The sequence below is a fragment of the Scleropages formosus genome, chromosome 9, assembly GCF_900964775.1.
Source record: "Scleropages formosus chromosome 9, fSclFor1.1, whole genome shotgun sequence".
Taxonomy (NCBI): domain Eukaryota; kingdom Metazoa; phylum Chordata; class Actinopteri; order Osteoglossiformes; family Osteoglossidae; genus Scleropages; species Scleropages formosus.
The window spans coordinates 9,809,759-9,819,711 of record NC_041814.1 but is presented as its reverse complement, the minus strand read 5'-3'; positions in this window follow the sequence as shown (position 1 = coordinate 9,819,711).

Here is a 9,953-nt window from a genome sequence, read left to right as displayed (position 1 = left end):
AACGCAGCGTGTGCGAGGGGAGGAGGGGAGGAGGGGAGGAGGTACCGCTGCACCCCCCGCCCCCTCCCCCTCCCCCTCCCGCCACTGCCTCGCGGGAACAGCCGCGCTTAAAGGAAGCCGGAATGGCGCCTGTTGTGTCCGCTGCCGCGGGCGGTGTTCTTTTCGTGACGTTTAGGTGGCATCGCCTTATTCTATGTGCTGAGGAAAAAACTATATATACCGTATATAGTCATTTTTCTTAAATACTACACATGACATGGCAAATTTTATCCTTTGCCCTGTTATCATCTTGGCAGTCACCTGTATGGATTTTGTAAAATACAGATGAAAAACCATGTAAAGGCAACACTGTGTTGCAATACGAATAATCCTATTTAGTTTGAGTGGTGACATCTTCCCGTGCAAAGATGATGTATGACATTATAAGTGATATGTCCACTGTACCGACACCTATAACAGAAGGGTGACATGCCATGGTACGCTATTCTTGCACACAATAATGTAGAGTCTAAGGTACCAAATGGAAATTGCAGCTTTGATTTAAAAACTGTATTACTGTTAACAAAGTTTGGGGTTTCAGCAATTCAACCCAAATGCGTTTGTGTTTTTGTAGAGCTCTAGAGCAATGGCTAAACAATACAAGCGCATGACAGCCTCAGCTGTTGCCTTATATGTTTTTACCTCAGCTGGAGCTTTACCCACAACAAAAAAAAAAAAAATCTTATTGTCAAAAGATTGATTGAATGAATGATTAGAATATTTGAATGTCGGCACCATCTGAATATGTGCCATCAGACACAATCAAGCCCACACTAATTAGTTTGCCATTATTAGTGGGGCACCTGATTAGCTGAGCTGAATGAATGGCCATAAGACACAGGAGCGTGAAGCAGCTACATTTATACTTTTTTGGCTGCTAATTTTCTGGCTATAATCTTCGTGAGCTGGGAGCAGATGAATGAGAGCGGGATTTCTTTTTAATGAGAGAGGACTGACAAGTTTCTATCACTGTACTTGATAGGAAGCTGCATGCTGCTGATTAGCTCTGGCTTCGTGATTTCTTGTTAAATAATAATAATACTAAACAAAAGAAACAGCCTCTTATGGTAGCCTGTAGGTTTCATAACTTTCATGTCAAATTGCAATGACTGGTTCCTGGTTGAAGTTACAGGATGTTGTGTTTGTGTTCGCTGGACTGTACATTGTTCTTTCCATCTTTTAAAGTAACATTTTGGGTTATTTAAACCACTTTCTATTTTTGTCCATCAGCTCTTAGTTCTAGCAAAGTTTTATTTCAGTGACCACTCAGTCTTCCTGCAAGCTCTTCATTTACTCTTTTGTTACATCTCTCTGCAGGAGAGCTGAGCCCATCTGTACTGTATGCATCTCTTGTCACCCATTCCGCAAAATGAACGGATAATTTCATGAACACATCAATCAATGAATAGAGTCCAATTCTTAGTCTTGATTTTTAATTGCTTCCCAAGAGCTTAGTAGATCTTGAAAGATCTTAACATCTCAAAGCACACAAGCCTTTATTCTTTAATTTCACATAAATGCAAATAATTTGATAATTTGTGACAACAGTTGAGACAGAATAATTATTAGTAAATACTAAATTATTTGTATTTTAATTGTTATTTGTATTACAAGTTTTATTCCTTTTTGCTCTGTAATCATCTTTGCAGACATCTAATCAACCATAAACTCTGTAGTTAACCCATTTCAGTTATTTGAAATAAAGACAAGATATTCTTTGATAAACATATTCTCCCTGTGGTTTAAATTCATATACTTCTGATATATAGTTGTCTGCAATTAAGGGGCAACCCTTTAATGGTTGAAATTTGCAGTTCTTAACTGTATAGATTTATTTTTGAGTTGATGCCCTACGTTTTGTAAATGGGAGGTCAGGAAATAAAAAGACAGGGCGCATGGGACCAGCGAAGAAGTGGCCCCATGAAGACACAGAGTGTTACTATGGTGACAGTAATCAGGAGTCTTGAGGGCCTAAAGAGGCCAGAATGAGGGGTTGAAGGGCAGCTGACAAAGAGATCACCCCACAGACTCGACAATTCGAGTGACAGTTCATTCCTGTTTATAGAAAACCTGTCTCTGCAATACTGCATTTAGGAAGCCAGTTAGCTGATAACAGCCTTCATAAGACACAATTTTTTCCAGAAGAACATTAGTATGCAGGAGTCAGCACTCTGCCAGAATTATAATTATAGGCATAATTGCATAGATCAATCAAATTTTATTTAATTTATTTTATTTATCTGGTCTCTGAGAAGATAACCTTATCTCTTTCATCTCAAAAATTGGTTTTTCATGTTCTTGAAAACACGTATGGTACAGTATTTTTTATTTATATTCACATTGAACGACATAACAGCATCACCTGTTCCTTAACCATTACAAAAAACACCTAGAGCAGATTTTTGCCTCTGTAGGAAAACTGATACTTAATTATTCCTTAGTTCCCCTTCAGTGCATTTCTTCACTTCAAACAATAGTATATATTTGATAAAGAAACAGACTAGTGATGATCACCTGTATCCTTTGAAATACTATAAAGAGCTTATTATTAATGTTAATAATTATCACTTTTAAAAACATAATGTATAACTAACCTAAGAAGAATTTATATAAATGAGGTTAATTAATTGTGATTGTTTTCTTTTTTCTTGCTTCCTTAAAAACAGAAACATGAAAAGAGAAGATTAGCATCAGTATGAAATGTGCTCAATCTGATCAACTTAAAATAAGTTTTAGTTGCCCATTTCATATGGTGAGGGTCAGGTCTCAGTCACAAATTAGGAATGGTCCGAGAAATGCTGACAGTCACTTCCTAGAATATGGCATGCTAATGGATTACAGACTGACTCATTGCCAAGACTTCTTGCTCCTGAGATCAGTGTTTTCACATCTAACCAAAGTGTTTTCCCTGTTGCTCCTTCAGACTGATTGAAGGTGGTCCAATAGGGTGCAAAACATTTGAACATGACTCACTTTCCTTTTTATCTTCTAAGTTGAGAAACCAAGTGTAAACTGCTTTAAAATATTTTTACATACTGTGAGTTCTGTAGAAAATATGGCCCTTTGACAGGTGTGGAAGCATGATGTAAGTGACTATTTAAAAATCTAAATTCTGAGTAATGCAGAAGGGAGTGTACCCCTCAGTCACCCGTGACACCTGGATTACGAACCATTATGCAGAAAAATCCTGCTGGAACTAGTGGTCTTTGTGACCGTACCCAGCAATCACAGTACAATTCTGAACATGGTGGAGAGGGAAAAATAGGCATTAACTCAGCACGAGCTGTTCTTGTTAAAAGTGCAAGTATACTTAAGGTGGGTTCCTTTGTAGGAAAAACTGGAGTACAGAAAATTCTAAAACATTCGGGGAGAAACTACTGACAACAAAAATTCAGCAAAGTGTGAAGGATCCCCTGGTGATAAGCAGTTGTCTCAGGCTCCAGTTTGAGGGCGCCTTTGTTGGGGCAGTGCTGCGGAAGATGTCAGCATCTGAAGTCAGCATCTGATGTCGGCACTGCCTATCTGGAGAGACTATAGAGAACGCTATTAGTTGGAGTCTAACATGCCAGGGTGGACCTAGATTGTCTTGGCTTCTACCATGACAGGTGCATCTTTATTCCAACTAGAAATGTGTCTGACCTGTGGCACGAGCAGTGCTGGTAGAAGCGTGTAGCATGTTTACATTGAAGTTCCTTTTTCAGCATGCTCTGTAGACCAGTGTTTGTATTACAATCACATTTAAAACACCCGCAAGGATGCCCACAGGCCTCAGGGCCAGGATGTGCACTTCTTCAGTACTGTACACCAGGCAGTTGGTTTCTTCACTGATCGCAGCAGTGCAATGCTGGAGAGCTGTGGCTGTGCTCATTGGAGGAGCTGAAAAAATCTTCAGTGCCCCAGGCACACATACAGAGGTGGGGACCCTAGTCAGCTGAACTCTGTGGTTGACATGCATAGCTTTAGCTTGGGCAATAGTGATCAGATTATGCCCAGGAAGAGTGTCATTAGTGTATGCAGCTGTGATGCATATTATCCTTTTTTAATGCGACGCGATACAGCATGAAACTCTTGAACTTTATTGTCAGATTTCTCTGAAATTTGTTTTGCATCACAGCAACCCTATCTGTCAAAAACAATGACATATTACACATCAAGGGCAAAAACACAAAAGGAGGGAAATAAAGAAAAAATAAAATTCAAATAGATATATAATGGCATAGCAAAATAACTCACGCATTAGCACAAAACATCACAGTACTGTGCACACGTTGCACTGGCAAAAATATTGTAAACCCTGGCGCTGAAACTGCTGCATCTGTAGTACAGATAGAGCAAGCGTAATGTAGTTCCCAGTTGAAAAGAACAGTGGAAGAAAACATGTTACTATGATTTTAATAAACATTTTAATTAGGTTGAGGTATAATCTAGCTTTGATTGATTTCAACTCCACAAGAGAACATAAATATATGTATTCATATACTGTACAGATTTGAGAAGTTTGGCATTGCAGATTGGATACTTGTCCCTAACCTTTGGGCAAATGAAAAATTTAATCTTTTTCTTACAATACCATACAAAACCATAATATCTGCTCTAAGGTTTGCTTATTTCTTTGTTTGCTTGTCCCTTACCTTTTAGCATGAAAGAATCTCACTGCTCTAAAGGATTTATTTCTTTTCCTGAGTACTTGTAACAAGGAAGGTACTGGGTTGGTCCATGTTTCTGGAAAAAAAAAAAAAATCAGTTTTAAAACTCAAACAAGTAATATTGTGGAGTTGTAAGAGGAGGAAAGTTCAATTCCATTTTGTATGAAAGCAAAATAATTTGGTATGGAGACATTTATAACAGAAATCCTTGACACATGTAACATCCTTAAGTTCACTTTAGTGATTACTTTGTTAGAGGTAATGTGTAATAAGAATTCTACAAATTTAATCAAAACCATAGGATAAGCACTGAAAAATAAATCTGTGGTCAGGAGTAATTTAACAGTGTGTTCACACTTCAAAGGAGGAAGTGTGTTACGGAGAGGTATGAATATGTTTTAGGTCAACATTTCAATTTGTTGTTGAATTGTGCATTAATCTCTCAGACTGCTGCGCCCTCTGGCACTAGCGTCGTGATTATCCCTTAGCTGTAGTGGCGCTTTCAAGGTTGTTGGCTCCCTATGAGAGACTGCAGAACCAGGTGATCAAGACAGGGTCATTTCTTGCATGATCCTCAATTACAAACATTTTCATGCCAAAAAATAGGAAATAAAACCTCCTTAAATCTGGGGGGAAAAAGTCCACACATTCAACTAAACTCAACATGTCACATGCTGAAGAAAGCACTGCTTCTCAAGGTAAGTCTTACGCAGAATGGGGAGACTGGATGAGTGACGTGATTAAACGGGTGCTGAGAATGTTGAAGTGTAGAAGTGTCAAAAATCCAAAATTGTTGCATGAATTTAGGTGGCCATGGGAGATGAGAAGGAAACAGCCAACGGTTACTTTTTTCACTTGTTGGTTCTGACTTTGCCATTCCAGTGAAACAAGAGACTGTACACAAGAGTGTGTTTCTGTGTATGTGTGTGTGTAGCAGCAGATTCAAGGGAGCACTGGAGAAAGGCCCAAAGTACCGTTATTCAGTCTCCTTAAAGCTGAGAATGACTCTACTGTCAACTGAGCCAGCTCCTTACCCTTGGTATGCTTTGTTAGAGTAGCGCCAATGGACATATAGAGGCTTATCAAGTGGTTTTTCTGTTCTATGATGGAACTAGCTTTGCCTGTGCTTGTTCACAAAGTTATATGTGTGGGTCCCACATCTTTTTTAACAGTTAGGGAGTCAGAGAGTTTGTGGTTTGCTACCGATCCCAACACAGGTGAAAAACACGTAACCTACTGTGACTAATTGAAGGAATATTACACAATGGTTACATTACAAACTGCAGATATATAATTTGAAATGGGTGATAAATGTGGACACACACGAGTTACTCGTCTCAGAAAAATGTCCAATAACCCATATCCATCAAGAGAAGCTTTTACGGTTTCAGACAACTCAAAAATATGAAGTAAAAATATGATCATTCCCAAGGATAGTCACACGTAGAGTTGCGTAAGTTATAGGTCTAAAAGTTTTCTTCAAGCAATTACTTCATTGTCAATTTTGCACACATGCAGGGATTCCTTTAAAATTGTGACATAAATAAAATGTTCAGTGGAAGTACAATTTTCTTTGTATGTGTAATTGTCATTTACCTCGGCACTACCTACAAACAGCCTGACACTTATTGTACAGTAGGCTATTACACTGAGCTTTACCCAGGTGAGCCAGTATATAAAAACCTTTCATAAAAACTACCCACATGCTGTTCCAGGAGGCTATTCTAACCATAAGGAACAAAAACAAAGGTTTTCTTTTTTTACTGAAGAAAAATTAGATTAGAAACAATTTTGCAACTGTCAGTGAGATTCTGCACATGCAAGTCATACAAAGGAGCACTGAAAGAAATAATGTTTGTCCATTTCAATCACTGCATATAAGCGTGCCAGCCATGGGAATTGCAACTGGGTGCTATGGTACTTGTACCTTTGCTTTTTGTCATGAGAACTTATAAAATACATACATATACACACACACTGGCTGAAGCCGCTTGTCCCATATGGGGTCGCGGGGAGCCGGAGCCTAACCCGGCAACACAAGGCACAAGGCTGGAGGGGGAGGGGACACACCCAGGACGGGACCCCAGTCCATCACAAGGCACCCCAAAATGGACTTGAACCCCGGACCCGCCAGAGAGCAGGACCCGGCCAAACCCGCTGTGCCACCACGCCTCCCTTATAAAATATATAATATTATAAATGTATTTTTACGTAATGTATCTGATGCATTTCAGTGGCAGAGCAATTGATTTAGAAGCAATTATAAGAAATAATTGTATTTCCATTTTGCATGCACATCAGTGTTTTTTTTTTTTTTAATTTTGATTCTTGATACAGTTTTTTTGATTTGATACTGATTTTGTATTTGCGCGTCATTGAAAGTATGACTACTGCTTTGAAGAACCCCATCTGCATTCCTTGGCAGAAAAACAACACGCAGTCAACTGAAATGTATGAATACCTGCTCAGTCAGTGTCCAGTCCATGGCTTCTAACTGTGCACTGTGCGAACTGAATGATTCAAAGAGAAAGCTGTTACTGGGTTATACATTGCCTTTCTGCTCTCTGTTTTCTGCCTTTTGCTGCCAAGCTAAATTATTGCCTCTTGAAACTTGTCTGAAAAAACAAGACGAATGCTATCTCATCCTGATTCCCGGTGCCTTCCCAGCTCTTATTTCTCTGCCAACAAAGGTTTGCCATTTCAGTGACAGCTGCCAAGTGTCTATAGCATCTTCTTACTACCCTCTTAACCTTTGCGCTTAACCTCACCCCCAGCAAACTTTGCTTCACTCTTGGATTTTTAATAACCCACAAACTACTTTTCTTGTGCATGCATTCTAATGTTTTGCTCATCTTTTCCTTTCCCCTTCAGTTTTTCTTCCTCGTTGCCTTCTTTCGCACAATCTGCAAATCAAAACCATCACCGCCTTCCATAACAACATCCACAGGACAAAAGGTGATCAGTCTTGCCCCATTGTTTGCTTACCTTTTCTCACACACACGCATCGACTGAAACCACTTGTCCCAAACAGGAGCCTAACCCAGCAACACAGGGCGCAAGGTTGGAGAGGGAGGGAACACACCCAGGACAGGACGCCAGTCCATCACAAGGCACCCCAAGTGGGACTCAAACCCCAGATCCACCAGGGAGCAGGACCAGACCAAACCCACTGCACCACCATCCTCCCTTACCTTTTTTCCCGTATCCTATTTAATTACACTCGGTAGCTGTTTACAAAATGCTACCCAACATGTCTATAAAGATTGCAAACATTTTGACTTCTTCGCTGCACAATAATTTCTCTGCAGTGCTATGATCGTAATTTATTTTTCTCGTGTTTCCATCAGATTCAGAATCTCAGCACTTACCACTGCTAAATGTATAATCATTGACATTTACTGCCATACTGAAAACACCTCACTGTTGTACAAGAGAAAGCTAAACCTCAGAACGGAAAGCAAGCAGCTGCATTAGGCGGCACTGCTGTTTTAAACACAAACGCAAAAACAGCACAAACAAAGTAACAGCGAGTAAAGTAACGGCAAGAAGGAGAGCGGCGAGCTTAAATCAGGTAAAGAAGTGCAATGTTTTCGGAAACTGAAAGTTTAATGTGACAAGAGTGAGTTACACTGTGAATTATACAAGCCATTCACCTATAATGTTTCTTCACTTTCAGGTGAAACTGTGAAAGAATGTTTAATAGGTAATTCCTATAGAGCATCCTGTCTAAAAGACTCATGTAAGGATGCATAACCAATTATGCATCTGACTGAATAAATAATAAATATACATTATGAATAAATGTTTCATGCACTTTGGTGGACGGAGGCATAGACAACACAGCTTGTGCCCATTTTTGCAGGCTCATCGCTTCCAATCCATTGTAAACAGCAACAGTAAACTCGCAAAGCAAACATTTTAACAGTCCACGCGGGTTTCACACTTGTGTATAAGGCCAGAATAAATTGTGAAAATAATCACTGTGTGCCATCCACATTACAGCCTTACTTGTCATGAAACACTGGGCAAGAATCAAGTGAGAATGGATGGAGAAGATGTAGAGCCAGCAGAATCCATCCGTCAAGATAGAAGGGATCAGCCTGTGGGGATTCAGTCTTCATAAATACATATTTACATCTAATTATTCAATTTCTAACATTTTATTCATTGCACTTAGCTATTTATACGCACATGTGAACTTGCTGTCAGCTTTGCTCCATGTTGTTATATATACCCCGCCGCGTGGAGAAAGGCCAAAGGAGTGATGTTCTCCTCGGAACGTTGTGGTTGCATCACGAAGGATTCGTCCACAGCGGGTTTGCCTACACACTTAAAGCCAAAAGTTACTTCACACATCTTTAAATATGCAAGCATGATTTTGAAATAAGGAAATTGAAGAAAGTAAGCTAAAAAAGGAAGATTAAAGAGTTTCTTTCTGATAAAGTAGAATTTATGTGACAATTACATAGTAGAGTATTTTGTCAGACCTTTCTGTAAGTTACAGAAGATTTAAGTAAAAATTGATGTTTTGCTTCATTTGGGGCAGAATTTCTGTTCGAATTCAGGGTAAGAACATCGCTCAGGGGTGTTTCAGCAGGAGCGGAGATTCAAACTTTTCTTTTTCGTAAGGTGTCGACTCTAATGGAATAAGCTGAGACATAGGACTGATGTGAAATGACATGATAAACATGTCTTCGCTGCACAGTATTTGCATTTGACTACAAGTGTAAAAGACACAATTTACAACATAAACGAAGGTGGTACGGATTTGTTTTAGTAAGGTATGGATTATGTATAGATGCAAATCTTAATTTGTTCATTACTATTTCATTCAAGGTCATTCATTTGCGCCAACACAACAACAGGTTTTGGTAAGTATTTGGAGCTGTTCGTCCAGTTTTGGTTAAGCAAAATGCAACTTAAATTACATGGATTTTATTGCAACCGTGCTTCTGAATCTTTATTTTTCTTCTGAAACACGTTGAAAAGCGTATGTATGGAGACCTTTGCTAGATGGCCTCTGAAAGAAAATGTTAAAATTTCCTTCCGTATATTCAAAAACTTGCATCTGTATTCTGTAAAGGATGGCCATAGTAATAATAAATGGGCAGGGCAAAGTAAACATGAGCAGCTGGTCAGCAGTGACATATTGACAGCGCTTCTTGGGCTCTAAATAAATCAGGCATTTTCATGATCGTTCATCAGAGCACCTTGAGCTGGGCTGCAGAGGAAGAGAAGTGAAACATCTTCAAGCATGTTGCGCTTTAG